We start from the raw sequence: 21,978 nt of genomic DNA on the forward strand, positions 1-21,978 counted from the left end.
ATTCAAGTTTTGTATTAGTTTTTATGAAAGAATGTAAAGTCTCGGTGAAATGAGGAAGCAGATCATGAAGCTAAGAGTGAGTCAAAGGAGCATTAGTCCCTTATATGGGTAGGTGATAGGTCAGTTTTGAGACATGCCCATGGTCCACGGGCCATGGCATTGTAATGAAAAGGATATATATAGTTGAGTCTTAGCGAGTCTTAGAGAATAACGTTTGATAGAGAATCATTGTAAGGGCAAGGTGCTAAGGCAGGAAAATTATGTTTCCTGTACTTAGGCGAAAGGGGAAGGATCCTGCAGCTAATTGCATGGAGACCTTGGTAAGTCTACAACTGAGTGTGCGGGACCATACAACTGAGTATGCAGGGATAAGAAGTCTATGTCTGAACGTTACATCTTAATAAAGACTGATTTTGAGCAATTATATGCATATGTGCCTTGTTTATTAATTTCCATTAAGTCTATGTATCTTCACTCAATGATCTATTTTGTGTGACTTAATGCTTTATTTTTGCACGAAATGTATAGATCTATAATATTTATGCACGATAAGTATAGTTAACCACCTTCACGGAGATTGAGAAGTTGTTAAATAGATCTGCTATAGTTAACTGTTTGAAAAGGGTAAATCTACGTGATGACAGATCTAGGTCGTAAGGGCTTTTAAATATATAGTTTACTCCATGAAAGTAGTAAATTTGTCTCTTTTATGCATGTTAAGTACAAGTAAATACCTCTAGGAAGATCTAAAGGTCTATTCGATAAAGTTGCAGTAGCAGACAATTAGAAGGAATAGGTCTACACAAAGGAAAATCTAAACTATAAGGACTTTGAGAAGGCCATCACACAGGCCTCTCGATGCAGAAACCTAGTTCTTGCATCCCCCAATACTGCTTCGGGTGAGAGTGTAGCTAACGACATGTAGGTTGTTGTTGAAAGGGCCAGTAGTTAAGTTTTTGTTGGTTGGCATGAATAACTCTGAACTTGGGTCAGGTCCCCTTAAGCCAACAAATAGTTCTATTGCCGAGACTAGGATCAATCTGAGGAATGTGTGATGTCGAATAAGTGATTCCCTACCAAGAAATAAATTGAGAAGTGGCTTGATCGAAAGGAAAATGCATTTGCAGCTAAGGAGAACATAAATCCACGGTTATCCAAGGAGCAGTGGTTGAATAAATACCTATACTCAGACGAAACTGAGAACTTCTTTTGTTTCTTCCCTTGCAAATTGCATGAGCGGCTATCTAGATTGGCATACAGTCATGGTATGTGGAGACTTGACGACCATATAGTGTGGAATCCAGAGCTGGTAAGGCACTTGGAGGCTTCACAGAATAACATCGCGTGCTTGTTGATCACTGGATTGATCGAGCACTCAGATCATTTGTGACTGAGCTCACGATTGATACAACTATCAGTTACAGTGAAGCAGAGCATAGGCTCTTCAAAGGACCATGAGGTAAGTTCTTACGATCTCTGAAAACTTGGATTAAGATGTTTTTGTCTGAAAAACAGGTTATGCCATTACTTTTATGTTTAGGACTATGCAAAGTGGGAAACCTTTCAAAAGCAATGGAGAATCATGTTCTAAATATAGTCTGCTATTGGGATCCTCATCAAGTGATGACGAGGGAGCTATTTTGAATACACCGTGAAGTGCGTTACGGTTGGTATGTCAAGGTATTCTATGGATACCTCATCCATCCACTCTGCCTCCACCTCCACCTCCAACGCATACACCTACACCTTCAACTCCACCTCCGCCTCCACCTCCACCATTCGACATGGCGAACACAGGCAAAATGCCAGTCTTCAAAGGGGTAGGGAGCAAAGAACTCTAACAGTTCTGGTTCATTTCATATGTTGGGTGGAACACGCAACAGATCACTGGTGATATATAAAGAAAGCACAACTAGTCACAGCACTACAGGATAGAGTGCTAACCTGGTATATCAAGTACTCTCAAGATCACCCTGTCGTGATGTATACAGATACTAAGCAAGCATTGAATTGTGAGTTTAAGAAGCCTAAATCTCAGGCATTGTCTGTTACAGATTTTAAGGAGATAAATAAAGTGGTGAATGAATACTCGTAGGATTTCAATAAAAGGTTAAAATGTATGATCTGGTAACCTAATATGAACATCACAGACGAGCAACACAAATATTGGTACATTTCTTCATTGTTGCCCCACTTAATATTACCATTGTCACAGGAGAAGATAACAACACATGCAGAAGCTCTGCAAATATCAATGAGGTTGGAAGCTTCATCAATACAGGATATGAATATTGGAGTACGACATATTCACTGGCAATTGGAAAATCTGCACCTCAAGTTGGAGATCTTGAAGAAGGGAAAGGAAGCCTAGCTTGAGGTGCACACTAAAGTTTGGTGCTTGAAATGCAAGGGACATGGATATGATATGGACCATTTCCTAATTTATCAGAACTATCTTATTGGGGGGGGAATTGTCCCCCGGAAGCTGGAAATTACCGATGGGATGAGCATGGGAGAAGTGCCATGGTGCGTTATTTGTCAGGTTATAGGACATGATGTGATAGACAGTTGTCATCTACTACAGAAGTTTGTACATACCCCTCAATTTTTTTTTTGTAATTTCTGCAAGTTTGTATGTCATGATGAGTGCCATTTTCAAAGTTATGAATTAATAATGGATAAGAACCCTACCTATCAAATGCAGGCAGAAACTCGACCTCAGGATCAGGGTGTGGGTGCAGCGCATAGAGGATTCCAAGGCTGTGGAAGAGGATGAGACAGAGGGGCTGGTAGAGGTCATGGAAAAGTGATCTATTATAATTATGGTGAAGCTGGACATTTTGCACGTGACTGTGAGAACCTAATGCATTCGTCTTATCGGTATTGCAGACAATTCGACTATGTGATAGAATATTACCTGATCCTTATAGCAAATATGCAAGAAAAGAAGACGTTGACCAAAAAACCTACACAAATTATCCAGATGATGAGGGTGGAGCCTCGCGAAGAAGATCATAATGTCAATATCATAACGTGTAGTGGTATGGCCACAGGTGTAGATAAAGGAAAGCAATTAGAGACCGAGGGATGGGTGCACAAGGCTACTGAAAAGGAAGTCAGATTTGACCTCAATTGGGCTAAAGAAAATTTTATGGAGGCCAAAAATAATTTTGTTGAAGCTTCTACATCCGCGAGTCAAGAGAAATCAATCAGGAACAATGAAGTGCAAGATGTGGATCCTTTGCTGTTAGCCACTTTCCTAAAGACCTGTATTTACTGTGTGATAAGAAGGTAGCAGAAGGGCTCGAAGAGCTAATAGTTAATTGTATGGGTAAGGTTAAGGTCCCTTCAGAACAATGTGCTGTAAGGAGGCTAGGTAAGCATAAGAAGCAGACAGGGTGCGAGATGAGGCTAACCACGCAGATAAGAGAGTATGAAATGAACCAAGTAATCTTGGATCTGGGTTCGAATGCAAATGTGCTGCCTAAAAAAACTTGGGAAAGGATGGGGAGACCTGTGCTGCAATGGTCTCCCATACAACTACTTATGGCCAATCAGCAGAAGATTATTCCCATGGGGCGCCTGTATGGGGTAACAGTTGATATTGAAGGAGCAAGTGCTCTCGTGGATTTTGAAGTAATAGAAGTAATATATGACAACAATCCGTATCCTGCGCTACAAGGAATTTATTGGGCCTTTAACATGGATGAGGTGATTAACTTGGAAAAGAGGAAGATGACATTTGAGAGGAGGGCACTCAGGGTTATTGTGCCACTATACCCTGCTGAAGGAGCACGCTATACTGAGCCTGTTCATGACTTTGTGGAGGATGATGATGATCTAGACTAGATATATAAGATCATGGTGTGAGATGAATATTGGATCAATCCTATGGCTGATGGACGAATTACGTGGGTTAAGGATAGTTCCTATACCTTGGACTTGGATCAAGATCTCAAGCACTGGCATTATCGGTTGCATGAAGTATCTACATTGTGTTGCAATATGATGACCAAATATCTACAGTGCATTTTTTCTGAGGTAAGAAAGATTCCATATTATGATGGCTTAAATGATGTTAATATATTTTTGGATGAACTTGAAAGGGAGGTTCCCGAGAAACACTGATTCTAGGCACTTGGATTGGCACTGTGCGCTACGCCTACCCGATGGTTGGGTACGCATAAGGAAAGCTTCACCGATTGGAAGGAATACAAATGGATGATGAAGCTAAGGTTTGGGTATTCTAATACCCAGATGAATGCATAGTATAGTGGGAAGGATGACCCACGCGAACATCTGGCATGGTGGACTAAATCTTGGGGAGAAGAGTCACAGCGAGAGTGGGTGCATATTTTCTGCCATACCTTAGACAATGTTCCCATGAATTGGTATTTGGAAACAAAGCTACACCATGGAACGACTGAATGGGATATTCTGCGGGAGAGTTTCTTACTAACCTTCAGTTTTGAGGACGAATTTGAACGAATTGATGAAGAGCTATAAGAGATTAAGGTCATTATCTTTAGAATGCCTAAAGAACCGGTAGAATGGGTACAACCGGATTGGAGTACAAAGTTGTGCCATGGACTGGAATCCTACAATATGACTGCTAAAGAAGAGGATGATGATCCAAGAAAAATCAACATTCCCTAAACTGAAGGGCAGTGCGAGGTTGAAGGACCTTAGGTAGAGAACCCTGATGCAACAAATTCGTTGAAAACTAGGAAAGTAAAAATTGGATATGAGGTAGAGCCTAGTTCGTGAAGATAGGAGACTATTGGGATGAAGATATAGTCGATAAGGTGGCCGAATTGCTGCGTGAATACTAGGATCTATTCCCAACGAAGTTGTCAAACCTAAAGGATATTGTAGGAGACTTGGGTGTCATGAAAATTACTTTGAAACTTGATGTGAAGCTCGTCAAGCAGAGACCTTATCGGCTCAATCCGAAGTATAAAGAAAAGGTGTGCAAAGGCCTTGATAAGATGCTGGAGGCTGGAATTATTGAACCAGTTGAAGAATATCATTGGGTGAGCCCCATGGTGGTTCAGGAAAAGAACCAGTGGGGTGAAATTAGGATATGCGTAGATTTGAGGAAGTTGAATGATGCAAGTGTGCATGATCCATTTCTGACACCATTTATAGATGAAGTGTTATAGAATGTTGGAGGACAGGAGGCTTATTCATTCATTGATGGGTTCTCAAGATACCATCATATTAAGATCACTCCATAGGATTGCAACAAGACAACCTTTGCAACAGAGTGGGGTTTCTTTAAGTATACAATAATGCCATTCTGATTGAAGAATGCACCCACAATCTTCTCCAGGGTAGTAATGGTGACATTTAAGGAATTTTTTCATGAATTCTTAGAGGTATATTTTGATGACTAGATTGTGTTCGGATTGGTAAAGCGCCATGTTGCAAGTTTGTGCCTTATGCTAGATGCATGTTGCAGATACCAAATCACGCTAAACTTGAAGAAATGTATATTATATGTGCCTTTTGGAAATTTTATAGGCCATTTAGTATGCAAGAAGGGATTGATGGTAGACCCTATGAAGATAACAGTGATTGTGAATTTAGAAGCTTCCAAGAATGTTAAACAGTTGCGTGCAATGTTGGTCCACACATGATATTATAGGAAGTTTATCAAGTCTTATGCGTAGATAACTACGCCAATGGAGAAAATCTTAAAGAAGGATGTTACTATTTGTTGGGATGAGGAGTGTCAAAAGAGTTTAGATGTGTTAAAGGACAAGATGGTGACTCCGCCCATCTTAGTATTTCTAGATTGGAAGAAAGAGTTCCATGTGCATGTGGATGCCTCATGTATTTATTTGGGTGAGGTATTGATCCATCCAGGCAAAGGTGATATTGATCATCCAATAGAATTTGCTAGTAGGAAACTATCAAAAATCTGAAAAGAACTATTCCACTACAGAGCACAAAGGGTTGGCGATGGTCTACACACTGCAAAATTTTCGACATTATTTGTTGGGTGCACACTTCAAAATGTACACAGATCACTCCGCTCTCAAATACCTGGTCAACAAGCCTGTGTTGTTCCTATCTCCAGAATATAATTTTGAAGTGATTGTGAAGCCTAGATGGTTGAATGCAGGACCAAATCATCTATCTAGGATTGAGACAAGTGAAGAACCAACCAATTTGGAAGAGGGATTTCCAGATGTGCAGCTCTTCACTGTGCACATTGCGGATGATCATTTTGCAGATATAATTTATTTTCTAACTAATGGAACAACTTCGGAAGGATATTATACTTAATAGAACAAGGAGCTAGTGGTCCGCGTTGCTGATTTCTCTGTTATAGTGAGACATTTGCATAAGATGGGAAAAAATGACATATTGCACTGCTATGTTCCAAAGTTTGAGCATGCTAGTATCCTTGCCGAGGCACATGAAGGTATGATGGGAAGACACTATGCATGTAGAGAAACCGTACAAAAGATTTTGTGTGGAGGGCTGTGGTGGCCAACAATGCATAAATACTCTAAGGTGTTTTTTAAAGCATGTCATGCTTGTCAAAGGATGGGCAAGCCTTCATGAAGAGATGAACTGCCCTTAAACCCTCAGGTTTCATTACAAGTATTTGAAAAATGGGAAATTAACTTTGTAGGCTTGATACACCCACCAGGAAGGAATACAAGTGCACGATATATTATTACTGCAATAGATTACTTAACCAGATTGGTAGAAGCACAGTTGGTCAAGCATTTTACAATTGCTACTGCTATGAAGTTCTGGGTTGAATACATCTTAACGCAGTTTGGGTGCCCTAAAGTATTGATGAGTGATATGGGTAGTCATTTCCTGAACGAAACAATTAGCGTGATGCATGAAGAATTCTAGGTATTCCATCAAAAGAGTATGCCCTATCATCCCCAAGCCAATGGTATAGTGGAAGTGTTCAATAAGATTCTCGAGAGTGCATTGACAATGGTTCACAACACAAAGAGAAACGATTGGGATGTATGCATCCTGGTGGTTCTATGGGCATATAGGATGAGGTGCAAAAAGCTGACAGGCCAAACTCCATTTAGGTTGGTCTATGGGATCGAGGCAGTGATTCCCATGGAATATATTTTTCCAAGCCTACGTATTGCGGCTTTAACATATATGATAGATTGCAAGGCCTTGGAGGAATGGCTCACATAGTTGATGGAGTGGGAATAAGATTGATTTCTTATAGGATTTCACCAACGAGTACAAAAGGAATGTGAGAAGGCCTAGCATGATAGGCATATTAAGTTGTGTAGGTTTAAGGTGAACGATTTGGTTCTACTCTACGATAGTAAGCTCACAAAGTTTCCGGGTAAATTTCAAGTGCATTAGTTGGGACCCTATGTAGTCAAGGAAATCATGGATGGTGGCACAGTTCAGCTCACGAACCTGAATGGAGAATTGTTCCCTCGAAGGGTGAATGGAAGTCGACTGAGGTTGTATAGAGGGGATCCTACCCCTGCGCAATGACTACATGGTAGAAGGATAGTCTTAGCACTCTAGGTGGTTGCAAAGAATTATCCTTGAACAAATTTTTGCGCTAGTAAGTTCTGAAGCTGCTTGTAGGTTTTAACCCCATACAGAAATTACCTGCATACGAATTCTAAAACACAGAAAATAAATAATGCGAGCACAGAACACATAAAACACATATACACAAATATTTTCCCCTAGATCCCAAAACCGGGACTACCAGCTTGATTTTTCATTATGTTCCTTTCAATGTTATAATACATATTTATACATGTTGAAGCATCCAATAGCATGGACTGAAAACCATCGCGTCTAATACCATGGACCAAAAACCATCATGTCCAAAAAACATGTGTGAAAATCATGCACAAAACCATAGGTCGGTCCGCCCAACCTAACATAGGGTCCAAAACCAAAATTTTCTGGGGCGCTACCACGGACCCCATAAAATGGGGTTACAGGTGCCCCTCAAACCCCCTGTTAACTATGTGGAAAGAATATAACACAACCCAACATTCTCCCACCTGTTGTTTTCTTTCCATAGGGGGCCACAAGAGAGCTTAGTCCTTTTTCCAGCCTTGAAATACCCATTGTCTCTCTACACCAAGAGAACTTTTCAGATCTCACAGATTTTGTCAATGCATCTGTAGTATTCTTCAAAGTGTCCACCTTTACCAGCAACACCTTTTTGTCTTCTATCATATCCCTCACAAAGTGATATTGATCATCAATGTGCTTTGTCTTTGAATGATATTGTTGTGGGGAAAAGTATCCGATGCGGATGACCCTATCCCTACTCTAAAGGTGACAGTCTTTAGCAACAACTGAAAGTAAAGTTTTGATGATTTCCTTTATGAAAGTACAGAGAGAATGAAGAAAGATTAACCAACCTGGTGTCTTTCGCTTAGTCGATCCTTGTCCTCTCTCTTTGTCTCTTGTTCCCAGCTCCTTGCTCTCTTTGCCAGTCCAGCTACACACAGATCCTGCACAAAACAAGAGAGCAAACTACAAGATACATGTACTCATAACTGAAGCATGGATTAGGATGAATCAAATATACATGTAAATACAATACATCAATGCAATACAAGTATATAGGAGAACATGCAAAACTTTATTGATAGAAGTAACAGGGTTCTGAGAAGGTTACAACCAATGATGGCTCCAATCCAGCAGCACCTCCCCAGCAGCAAGAACTCTCCTCTTCACCTCTAGTAAAACAATCACCCAATAGCTCTAACTGTAAACCAAAAGCACCTCCTTGCTTTACACAAAATTCCAGCCTCCTTAGACCTCATAGAAGAGCTCTATATATAGGAGAGAAGAAGAGAGGATGAGTCAGCTTGAGACTGACATGAAGCTGCCTTGTGTCCTCTCCCTCTTCAGTTAAACTTCAGTCCTTGAGTCCACTTGGAGATCCTTGCTTACACATGGTGATCAAGTACCTCTTACTCATCACAGGGCGAATCTCATGAACCAAGTGTCAGTTTGGAAGCTTCCTGGGCAGTTGACACCTTGCAGGATGACTGTGCCACTTGGCCAATCTCGCCCAACGCAGGTAGCCTTCATTAAATTTGACTTCCAGCGCAGGTACAAGGAGGGACAGTTGCATTCCAGCGCAGAAGCTCAGTGGAGCAGCTGACATGATCCAAAATAAGCCTGTTTTGAAGTGTTTCCAGGTGGAGAACTGATTGGAAGTGCTGTTGTTTGATGACCTTGTTCTTTTAGGGGTAAGAACAACATGTTTAGGGACTGAGGATCCCTGTGATTATTGACATTTCATGCTCCATCATGTGAGGCACAAAAATGTCTATAACAGTTGCCCCCTAAAGTATGAGGCCGTTTATCGGGTGAAATGCTTTATCTAGAGGGTCCGAAGTTCATTCCAGTGCTGAGGAGGCGCCCTGTAATACAATACAATACAATACATTATTTTTCATTCTATTTTCATGATCTAGCTGAGGCGGGCATTCCCATGCTCAGCTTCTATAAATACATTTTGGTACATATGACAGACGATCGTCTGAAGGTAGACTGATAATTTTCTGCTGAAATTATCATCCTTTGAATAGGATGATCATCTGTTGCAATGATGTACATGACAAATGCTTTTATATTTCCTGAATATATATCGCAGCCCGGATGGATGAAACTAGATCCGGGGTCTTCAAACTCGTTCGATCTTCACTCTAAGTACAAGTCGATCCATGTGAGAATTGCGCTGAAGTCGAACATGGAAAGACATCGCTTGATTACTGGTCAATAATGAAAACCGTTAACAAGCGCGAGAGGAATCACCAATAATGACGATGACCCTCAAGGTACTGCAGTACAATTCACGTGGCGTGAATAAAGGACTTGGCGTCGAACGCCACGCAAAATCTTCTGGTCGAAGGTCATTGATGTATACCTGTCGCCGGAAGTGAGAAACTTGCCATTGAGGCATGCAAGCTTCAAAGTACTGATGGGGGTGTTCCTAGATCAACTTCTTGGATAATGAGCTGAAGTCGACAAGAAGCGATCCGTCAAAGGAGGGCCTTAATGAATCCCACAACAATGACACGGAACGGAGCTAATGACTTTAGTGGAGGTGAAAACAAACTGTGACATGTGATTCAGGGTGGCGATCATGAATGGATGAAGGATAATGTATGGCAGTGGATGGGACACGGTTGACACTTTCAGAATGACCCCTCTTGAACATATAACGACACTGATGCGATGGATCGGTAGCATTACCCCAAATGTGGATGGTTTGGCGAAGACCATGGCGATGAGACCGGTGAATGAAACAACCCAACCCGATGTGGTACGGAGGAAAAGTGTCATGTTCAAGAGTGACTTGCTACCATTAAATTTTGATGTTCTCCCAATTTTTCCCCAGTCATTTCTGACCAGTACCTCTTTATTTTTGTCAAGCTTGAGGAGGATAACATATGCTTGTTCTATAACCTGCCCTTCGGGCAAGCCCATCGCTATGATTTAACGAGCCTAGCGATAGGGAAACTCGTTCTCGTCTAAAGACAAGTTTGTCGCTATTTAATCATTTTAACGAGTCTAACGACAAAGAAAACTCGGTCCTTTTCATTTTTAGAGAGTCTGAAAAGGTACGGAAAGTCAACTCCATAATTCCTTTTTCGTCAGCAAATCCCTTAAGTCCGAAAAAGTATAAAACAATACAGAAGGGATGGCTGTTCGGTACTTTTAACGAGCCGAACAAGACAAGCGCTCGATCCTTTTGTGCAATAATTCCTCAGGTCCAAAAAGATTAAAATTTAGAGGAGGGATAGCGTTCCGGTCATTTAACGAGCTGGAAGGCCAAAACTCGGCAAACTTTTCATATTTTACGAGTCAGTGAAAAGAGCTGAAAGAAGACTCGTCTTTTGAGGAACGAGTGATAAACAGGGATAGCAATTGATTCCAGGTACAAATTGGAATTTTCCAATCACGGCAGTGTTACGAGGATGGCTAGGTGGAATCACTCTTCGCAGCTGTTTCTCAAAAGAGGTAAACACACAAATGGAAGTGAATGATCGGCCAAATGAACGGTGGAGGTGATGGATGACAACACGATCAAGGCTCTTATGGCTGATGAATTCGCGATCTCAAAAGGTTATTTACCGGTTCATTTTTTCCATGAGCTTGAACTCTGGGGGAAACTTTTGCTCACACTTTTCTATTTTTTAACGAGCATAAATTCAGTCATAAAACTGCTCGGACTTGCGTTTATTTTTTAACGAGCATGAACTATATGCTAAAACTGCTCGATATACCAGTCATATGAAGAACGCCTCTCGTAAGGACCAATTTTTTATAGAGCTTATGCCTTACCACAGCTATGCTCTAATTTTGGCAAATTTTACTTCTGCCCCACAGGCTTCCTTCATGCAAGTTTGGAAACGGCTAATCTTAAAACCAGATAAATAACCGCCCCTAGCTTGCACTCCAGAAGGTTTGCATGCCCCCAGGTATAGGGTAGAATTTCGAGACTGCCTCTTTATCAACGAGGTTTGTCTCTTTCTTATTATTCGAAGAGGGTTCAATTTTGCTGCCGCAAATCAATCCCTTCCTTCGGCGATGTCTATCATTGGGTTGTCCAAAGATGGTTACCCTCTGTCACAACAATATAGTCCCCTTCTTTGTAGGCTGCCCCTGCTTATCCTTCAAAACACATGTTTCGATGGGCGAGGCTTGAATTCAAAGATGTTCACTACTTGTTGCAATAAGGGAATTCCTACTCGGGCATTGCCCACTTTTTTAGACAAAGGTGAATGATTCCCAGACACATAACTTTAACAAAAGATTATTATTCCAGAACAACCCCACTTCCTTCCACGGACGGGGTACGGACTAGTCATATTCTTTTGCGGAAATTCTTCCTTATACCCGGGGTTTCTTCTGCCCGAAGCAGACCAGGGTGCATGCCCCCTGGGTTCCAGTCTTTCTTTCCGAATCACTCGCACTCATCGGGAAGAAGGACTGGGGGTGGAGGTGAATCTTGAGTGAACAGACCATTTAGGAATGGTATTTGACTATTTGCGAGACCATTTAGGAATGGTATTTGACTATTTGCGATGCGAGATCCCGGAAACGAAAGTTGGTCTACGAGCTTGACCACCCTTCCTTCGTGTGGAAAACACATTACTCTAAAGAGTGAGGAGACTAATGCTCCCATGCAATAAATATAGTCCCACCCAAGGAGTAGGTTATAATCCAAAGGTCCTTGGATGACCATCACGTTCATCTCGACGGTCTTCCCTTTCAATGTAACAGGTACATTGGGGAGGATCCCTAATGGTCGACTGGTTCCTTTATCAAAACCTGAGAGATTTCTCAACTCAGGTAAAAGCGCTGGGGAACCCAGTGCTTTCCAAGCAACAGAGGAAAGGATACTCACAGACGCCCCTTCATCAATGATAGTACCAGCCATAATCATTCTATAGATCTGGACAATGATTCTGAATGGTACACTGGCTGGTAACCGGGGTCTGCCTAGTTGATTCCAATCAAAGGATACAACCAGGTTGCTTGGTGGTGGGACCGAATATACGGCCGGATATGACTCTGATGATGTTCCTTCCTGCGATAAAGGAATGGGCGCATTGCCCTGACGCTCATCGGAGTCGGTGCTGATGAAAAGAACCTGGATGGTGTCATCCTTATTCTCTTCAGTGAGGGTGTCGCATGAAGACGACTCTTCGGCGACGGTGTCATTTGAAGACGGGTCTTCAATGACGGAGTCATTGGACGATAGAACCTCTGAAGGAAGAACCGGGTCAACTGCCATTTCGACCTTTAGACTTTCGTCTGGTCTGGATTCAGTAGGTTCATTCTCAATGACCGACACTTCAGCTGACCACTTGAGCGGGCCAGCTGGATTTTCAACTATCGAGGGATTAGGCACGAGTTTTTGGTATCCAGGAGGAAGTCGTAACGGTGATACCGGACGATCTTCCAAAACTCTCTTTGCCTCATCTAAGAATGGACATTTGTGGATGGCATGATTGTCTTCACACAATAGACAGGGTGATCTTGGTCCCCTTCTTCGTCCTTCACTCTCATTAGTCGACGGATTGCAATCAACATGACAACCAGAGGTTGATGCTACCGGATTGTGCAACCTTGGGGACCAGTCCCTTAGTATCCGGGGAATACAAGGACAATCCCGATGGAAGTGGATCCCTTTGCAAATGACACATGGCGATTTAGGCCCGGTCGGTGCAGTGTGTGGGTTTTTGTCAGCTTTCTTCTGCTTGCCCCCAGTCGCCTTCGCCAGAGGCTCCTTCTGCTTCTTTTCTCTCTTCTTCTTTTCCTTCTTCTCCTTGGGAGGCTGACTTTTGCCAGCTCTACCTTGGGAAGATGAAGGATCAGAGGAAGTATCATAAGAAGTGGAAGGCTGGTGGGTAGTTCTAGATTGTTCTGACTGTTGATTCGACTGCTCAGGATTAGTGGCGATCTGGACTACATTAGTTGAAAAGAGCCATACAGGGAGGCCGATTGTCAATCCTGGAAGTGACAATGTAGCCATATGAGGCGCACCAACATCTCCCCAAGAGGAGAAGGGATTTGGACTTCCGCCAAGGTTACTTCCTTGGTTGGTGGGCTCCATACTTTTCAACTGAAAGATCAACGTGGGAATAACAGGTGATTATGTTCTGCTTAAAATAAATTTTATTAACGACGCTTTTAGACACAAACTTGCTTTTTCATGTTTTAAGAGTCGAGAAAAAGCTAAAGATGACTCTAGTCGCCTTCGATGTTTTAACGAGCCCGAAGTGACAAATGCTCAGTTGGACTTTTTCAGTTATAGAGTTTGAAAAATGCCAAAAGAAACTGCTCTGGAGATCTAGGCAGAGGGTGTGCCAAACCTTTCGCGAAACCACAGAATACGTTTTACGGTACGGGTGGTCGATCTTCGTGAATGCTGTGTTCACTGCATCGCGATCAGTAGGGCAGCCGACACGGTTTCCTAAGGATAAAGGATAAAAGCCTATAGGGGTCTCCCAATATACGCGACGGTATGCGGGAGCTCAAGTCCGTGTTAGTGCCACTGACTCTCAGGAGGAATCACCCACCTTCGTAGAGATCGACAGTCACTATGTTTAACGACGCCGGAACACGTCTCTACCTAGACCTCTAGATGTTTGCGTTAAATTCCAAAGCGTTGTTATGTAAATTGAGTTTATTTTAATGTTGATCTTTCTTAACAGTTTGCCTTTCAGGTTCACCACGAGATGTATATATACAACTTCCTATATGAAATCTAAGAATGAGAAGCAAATCTTTTCAATCTTTCAACTTTGAAAACCTTAATCTACTTGAGGGAAAAGAAAGACACAACTTTTTCCACAGATCAAAGAACACACACTAAAATGCACATCTTCCTAAATCGTCAAGCATACAGTCAAATGCAAAATGCACAATGCATGTATTTCTTTTCGTTATCCTTAATGTTGATGCTAGACAGAAAGGAAACTGTTGTATAATTTTGAATCTAATTTCAAGTAGAAATAAACAAGCTTGTCCACAATCAAAAAGACACCTTATGATAGACTTGTTTAACACACAGGAAATGTATAGATTCAAACCATGAAATGAAAAGCAAACAAACTCAAACAGCCATGAACAGTAATAAAACTAGCTCATAAGATCACAAAGACACTTTTACAGTTCAGGATCTAAGAGGCCACAGCTATACTGGTTTGCTTTTCACAATGGGAAACTGTAACTGAAGCAAGAAATACTGAAAGAACATTCACAGTTTCATCACACAACTGAGGCGGAATAATGTCAAGGAGAAGTGGTTTACAGCAAGTACAATGACCAGCAAGCAATCAGCAAAAAATCAGTGAAAACAGGGCTCAGACACAATGGGAAAACTGAGCAAGACAATGGCTAACTGGACCAGCGCAGGTTCTAGTCTGCCAGTTTGACTCTCAGCGCAGTTCCCGAAGGGAGCACCTGCGCTGTAATGCAGACTGCCTGTGGACAGCCTGCACTGACTCACGAGAGTTTCGTCTACAAAGAATTCCGGGTCATAAAAAGCTCAAAAATGCACTGTTTTTGCTGAAATAAAAAGCTATAGGTCAAGTACAGGCTAAGGGATGATCAAGAGGATGAAAAGCTATCACAAAGAGTAAAGAGTCTTTTGTAGATAAGCTCTTCAAATCTTGAATTTGCTCAGCAAATGAGCAAGAGTAATAGACCCTCTACTTCGCTTTTGATATAGTCAAAAGCTTTTCGATTTGGTACTCTTTTCTTCAAGAAATGAATAGCAAAATACTACAAACACCAACAAGATACTAGGCTCCCCAGCGGAGTCGCCAGTTTGTTGTGGGGAAAAGTATCCGATGCGGATGACCCTATCCCTACTCTAAAGGTGACAGTCTTTAGCAACAACTAAAAGTAAAGTTTTGATGATTTCCTTTATGAAAGTACAGAGAGAATGAAGAAAGATTAACCAACCTGGTGTCTTTCGCTTAGTCGATCCTTGTCCTCTCTCTTTGTCTCTTGTTCCCAGCTCCTTGCTCTCTTTGCCGGTCCAGCTACACACAGATCCTGCACAAAACAAGAGAGCAAACTACAAGATACATGTACTTATAACTGAAGCATGGATTAGGATGAATCAAATATACATGTAAATACAATACATCAATGCAATACAAGTATATAGGAGAACATGCAAAACTTTATTGATAGAAGTAACAGGGTTCTGAGAAGGTTACAACCAATGATGGCTCCAATCCAGCAGCACCTCCCCAGCAGCAAGAACTCTCCTCTTCACCTCTAGTAAAACAATCAGCCAATAGCTCTAACTGTAAACCAACAGCACCTCCTTGCTTTACACAAAATTCCAGCCTCCTTAGACCTCATAGAAGAGCTCTATATATAGGAGAGAAGAAGAGAGGATGAGTCAGCTTGAGACTGACATGAAGCTGCCTTGTGTCCTCTCCCTCTTCAGTTAAACTTTAGTCCTTGAGTCCACTTGGAGATCCTTGCTTACACATGGTGATCAAGTACCTCTTACTCATCACAGGGCGAATCTCATGAACCAAGTGTCAGTTTGGAAGCTTCCTGGGCAGTTGACACCTTGCAGGATGACTGTGCCACTTGGCCAATCTCGCCCAGCGCAGGTAGCCTTCATTAAATTTGACTTCCAGCGTAGGTACAAGGAGGGACAGTTGCATTCCAGCGCAGAAGCTCAGTGGAGCAGCTGACATGATCCAAAATAAGCCTGTTTTGAAGTGTTTTCAGGTGGAGAACTGATTGGAAGTGCTGTTGTTTGATGACCTTGTTCTTTTAGGGGTAAGAACAACATGTTTAGGGACTGAGGATCCCTGTGATTATTGACATTTCATGCTCCATGATGTGAGGCACAAAAATGTCTATAACAGATATGCTGGGTCCTTTGCCAAGAAAAATTCACTTTAGCTGTCATAGTCTATCCTTATAGCTTCCTGTACTAACCCCATACTTGAACACAATCTCTGCAACCAAATTGTTTCCTTTCTTGCATGAGTGGCTGCCTTGTATTCTGCCTCTGTAGTTGACAATGCCACTACAAATTGTTTCTTACTCATCCAACTGACTGCACCTCCAAATAGGTTAAACAAATACCCACTTGTAGATCTTCTCTGATCCAGATCTCTAGCCCAGTCTTCATCAACAAAGCCATGAATATCCAACACTCTGTCCAATCTTGGTCTTCGTTGGTAGCAAAAACCATAATCACTAATTCCATGTAAATACCTGAAAACCCGCTTCACTGCTATCCAATGCTCCTTCCCTGGTTTTGACATAAACCTGCTCAATACTCCAACTGCATGTGCAATGTCTGGTCTAGTACAGACCATTTCATACATCAGGCTACCGACTGCACTTGCGTATGGAACATGGGACATGTCCTCTTCCTCTTCTTGTGTCTTGGGACACTGTTTAGTAGATAACCCCACACCTACAGGAATAGGAACCTTCATCAGTTTACTATCCCGCATATTAAACCTCTGTAATACTGTCTCAACATACTTCCTCTGGTTTAACCAGAGCTTCCTCTTTGCCTGATCTATTTTAATTTCCATGCCCAAAATATAGTTTGCAGCACCAAGATCTTTCATGTCGAATTTGGAGGACAATTTGGTCTTCAAATCCTGGATAACTTCTTTGTCATTTCCAACAAACAACATATCATCCACCTACAAGACCAGATGAATAACACGATCACCAATTAATTTAAAATACACATAGTGATTTTCTTTGCTTCTGGTGAAGCCAAGTCCTCGTATAAATGTATCAAATTTCTGATACCACATCCTTGGTGACTATTTTAACCCATATATAGACTTCTTTAACTTACAAGCTAGTTCTTTCTTACCCTTCACCACAAAGCCTTCAGGTTGCTTCATGTAGATCTCCTCTTACAGATCCCGCGAAGAAATGTTGTCTTCACATCCATCTGTTCTACCTCAAAATCAAAAGCAGTAGCAACAGATAAAAGTAATCTAATAGAAGTTACCTTGGCAACAAGAGAAAAAATATCACGAAAATCAATTCCCGACACCTGGGAATAACCTTTTTCTACCAACTGAGCTTTGTATTTCTCCACTTTTCCTTTTGCATTTGTCTTCTGTTTGAACACCCATTTGCTGCCAATGGGTTTCCTTCTAGCTAGAAACTCCACCAGATCCCAAGCCTCATTTTTGTGCAAAGATGTCATTTCATCAACCATGGCCTCTTTCAAGAGTTTTCCATCCTCTAAATCCACTGCTTCCTTCACAGTTATGGGATCATCATCAGTAACAGACAAAGAAAAATTTGAATAGAAAGTAAATCGACTATACCTTTCTGGCTGCCTTCTTTCTCGAATTGATCTTCTCACAGCCGGAGTTTGTGGCTCTTCATCTTCTGATTCCTCCTCTGCTATAGAGTTTGATTCTTCCTCCTTTAGCTCAAACTCTATCTTCTCAGGTTCCTTTGGTTGGACTTCATGTTTAATGACATCTTTCACCTCTCTGAACACCAGATCTTGGCTGTACATAACCTTCCTTATTACTAGGTTCCAAATCTTATAACCCTTTAAACCATCCTTATACCTAATAAAGATGCACTTTTTAGATTTACTATCCAACTTTGTTCTTTTCTCCTTTGGAACATGCACATATGCATCACATCCGAATACCCTCAGATGTGAAAGAGAGGGTTTCTTACCATTCCATACCTCTTTTCGAGTCTTATCCTCCAATGCTGATGAAGGTGACTTGTTGACCAGGTAACATGCAGTATCCATCGCCTTTGCCCAGGATTCCTGTCCTAACCCGACACCACTGAGCATGTTTCTTACCCTTTCCATCAATGTCTTGTTCATTCTTTTTGAAACTCCATTTTGCTGAGGTGTATATGGAGTAGTCTTCTATCGTGATATACCACACTTCTTGCAAAATTCTTCAAATTCCTTACTGCAAAACTCTCCACCATTATCTATCCTCAACACATTTATCTTCTTCTTTGTCTGGTTTTCCGCTAGAGCCTTAAACTCTTTAAACCTATCAAAGACTTTAGATTTCTCCTTAAGGAAATATATCCATGTATTCCTTGAGAAGTCATCTATAAATGATACATATTACACAGACTTACCCAGTGATGGAACCTTCATAGGTCCAAACACATCACTGTGCACAAGCTCTAATATATGTTTCGCCCTCTTACCACCAGAGGGGAAACTCACCCAATTCTGCTTCCCATATACACAATTTTCACAGAAATCAAAATCCAGAAAGCTATTACTCATACCTTCTACCATACCTTTACCATGAAGTATTCGAAGGCCCTTCTCTCCATTATGTCCAAGCCTTTGATGCCACAACATGGTCTTTTCTCTAGAGACCACTAGATTTTCTGCTCCACTTTCAAGAATCACGGAACTATTGCACCCATCAACAATAGTGCTACCTTGCGGCTTGTACAGAGTTCCAATCTAAACTCCCTGCATCAATACTAGTGCTCCCCGAACCATCTTGCAGGTATCTTTCTCGAACACTGTTTTTACACCTACATCATCCAGCTTACTAAGAGAAATTAGATTTCTGGCTAATGCAGGAATATGCAGAACACCCGGAAGTGTTCTAACCCTTCCACCTTGCAGCTTCAACTTTACTTTTCCATGACCAATGATTCTAGCCTTCCTTTCATCCCCCAAGAAGACATCACCACCATCATATTTCTCATACTCACAGAACCACTCTCTATGGGGAGTGAAGTGAATGGATGCACCTGAGTCAATCAACCATGCCTCATGATCTACATGTGTACTTGAAGAAGCCAAGTACACATCCCCACCTTCATCTGAGGTGGTTTTCGCCTCTACAGAAGGAGCCTCATTAGATCCCTTTACTTTGTCAGGAGCTTTAGATTTACAGTCCCTTTTGAAGTGGCCTTCCTTTCCACATTTCCAGCACACCACCTTTACGGGTTTTCCTGGAGATTTATATCTCCCTCTAGATTTAGATCTCCCACTAAATGACTTATTTTTGTTTCTATTCTGAAACCGTCCCCATACAGACAAGGCATCACCTTTTTGGCTCTCCATATTTTTCCGTCTCATCTCCTCTCAGCAAGGTTGAGACTATTTCATCAAGCTGCAAGGGAGTTGCATTGTTACCTATTGCAATAACCAGACTATCCCACGAATCTAGTAGAGAACACAACAAACTGATGCACTTATCTTCATCTAAAATTTTAATATCAATAGATGCTAACTGACTTACCATAGTATTAAATGCATTCAAATGCTCTGTCACTGAGTCTCCATCTTTCATCCTCAGGTTATACAGCTTTCTTCGCAGGAACAGTTTATTCACTAGAGACTTAGATTGGTACAAAGTCCCTAACTTGTCCCGCAAAGCCTTTGTTGTAGCTTCCCCTGATACATTCGGCAATACTAAATCTGAGACACACAATCGTATTGTGCTCTTTGCCTTCTGATCCAACTTCTTCCATTCTTCATCGGACACTCCCATTGGTTTAGTACCTGGATCTACCATGATCCACTGATCTTTATCCACCAACAGATCCTCCATCTTGAGTTTCCACAACTCAAAACTCTGACCATTAAATTTTTCGATCTCTATCTTTCCACTGCTCACCATCTTCTTTCACCACCAGAATTGATCTCGTAGATCTCCCATTGAACAAGGTCTACCACAGGCCTGAGTGAAACCCCTTAGCAACAAAGACGTCCCCTTGAAGCCAAATCTTCTCTGATACCAAAAGTAGGTTTTAACCCCGTACAAAAATTACCTCCATACAAATTCTAAAACACAGAAAATAAATAATGCGAGAGCAGAAAACATAAAACACATATACACAGATATTTTCCCCTGGATCCAAAAACCGAGACTACCAGCTTGATTTTTCATTATGTTCCTTTCAATGTTGTAATACATATTTATACATACCGAAGCATCCAATACCATGGATTGAAAACCATTGCGTCCAATACCATGGAGCGAAAACCATCGCATCCAAAAAACATGTGCGAAAATCATGCACAAAACCATAGGTGGGTCCGCCTAACCTAGCATAGGGTCCAAAACCAAAATTTTTCCCCTCAAACCCCCTGTTAACTATGTGGAAAGAATATAACACAACACAACACTGCTATCTCTCAAGCAGAGGCCCCTAAATTTATGCAAACGGAAGCTATGCCATCTGTGCCTACAACGCTGAGGTTGCCTAGGCCAAAGAAATCAGCTGCTAAGGAGAAGCATAAGAAACCAAAACCTGTACTCGTGAGGCAGTCATTGAGGAAAAACCCCATGGAGGTTCAAGAAAATGAGAGGAAGGACAAGGCAAAGAAGTCGAAGGAACCCGTGGATTTGGATGCAGAAGAACTCCATGATGGAGTTGAGGAATTGGATGTTTATGACAGTGAGCCTATGACTAGGCTATATCCCTCAACAGAAAGGGAAATAAAAGGTAACGAAGGACCTGTATTTAGGAAAATTCATGGTATGTACACCACTACTTCTAGAAGAAGTGGTGTTTGAAGGCATTCTCTTGGCATGTATCCCATTGTTAAAATTGGAGGATTTGGATCTCGCCGACCACAAGAAATTTCCTCATTTGGACACCAATAAATACATGACCAAGATTTACTATGAAGAGATTGGGGTCACAAGGCTATAACCGATGAAATGGGTAAAAGGTGTCGAACAGTCCAGGTTGCTCCATATGCTGTGTGTGCCACACTTTCACAGATCAATTATCAATACTGTCTGTGTGCGCAAATTTCTCGTGCTGGTGCATGATGGGTGTTTGTGGTTAGGTGAACCCATCCTAATAACATATATGTTGATCGATAGAATTATGAAGTACCCCTATAAAGGGGCAGATCCAACCAAGGGATTTGGAGGCAAAAGCAAGGAGAAGGAACTTATGGATAAATGAAAACTAAATATGGATTGATCAAGAAGTCATGCAGATACTCTATCTGCTCTATTGCAGACCTAGTGGTGTAGTTTGCTACTCAAATTATGGTCAGGAAGGTCATGAGAAAAGTTCGCATGGATGAGTTTCCTGTGCTAGTGATTTCGTTGGTTGCACAGTGTGCAAAGGGGTGTAGTACAACTAGGTGTTGTACCTCTGTAAGGAATTTATAGGTAATTTCCATGAAGCATAGGAGGAAAGAAAGGAATTTCACTATGCCTGGATCTTGCTACTGATTGTACTAGTTTCATGGTAACTACCAGAGGATAGTTAGTTCCCTCCATAGGAAGATGATTTACTAGAGGTAGCAAAGTTCGCTTCGCTGTGGGAAACGAAGGATCTGGAGAGGATCATGGAGTCAAAATTTTTCTGGATATTGGTCGAGATGGACCTCTGCACAGTGATAAGTTAGAGGCCAAGGTTGTCTCCAACCTTGTTTGAGCAGCTGCGGGCCTTCATGGAATTTAAGGTCGACTTTCATAATGTATCCATCTACGC

The sequence above is a fragment of the Pinus tabuliformis genome, chromosome 5_2 (genome assembly GCF_031772625.1).
Source record: "Pinus tabuliformis cultivar Carrire ecotype Pingquan chromosome 5_2, CPIR1, whole genome shotgun sequence".
Taxonomy (NCBI): Eukaryota; Viridiplantae; Streptophyta; class Pinopsida; order Pinales; family Pinaceae; genus Pinus; species Pinus tabuliformis.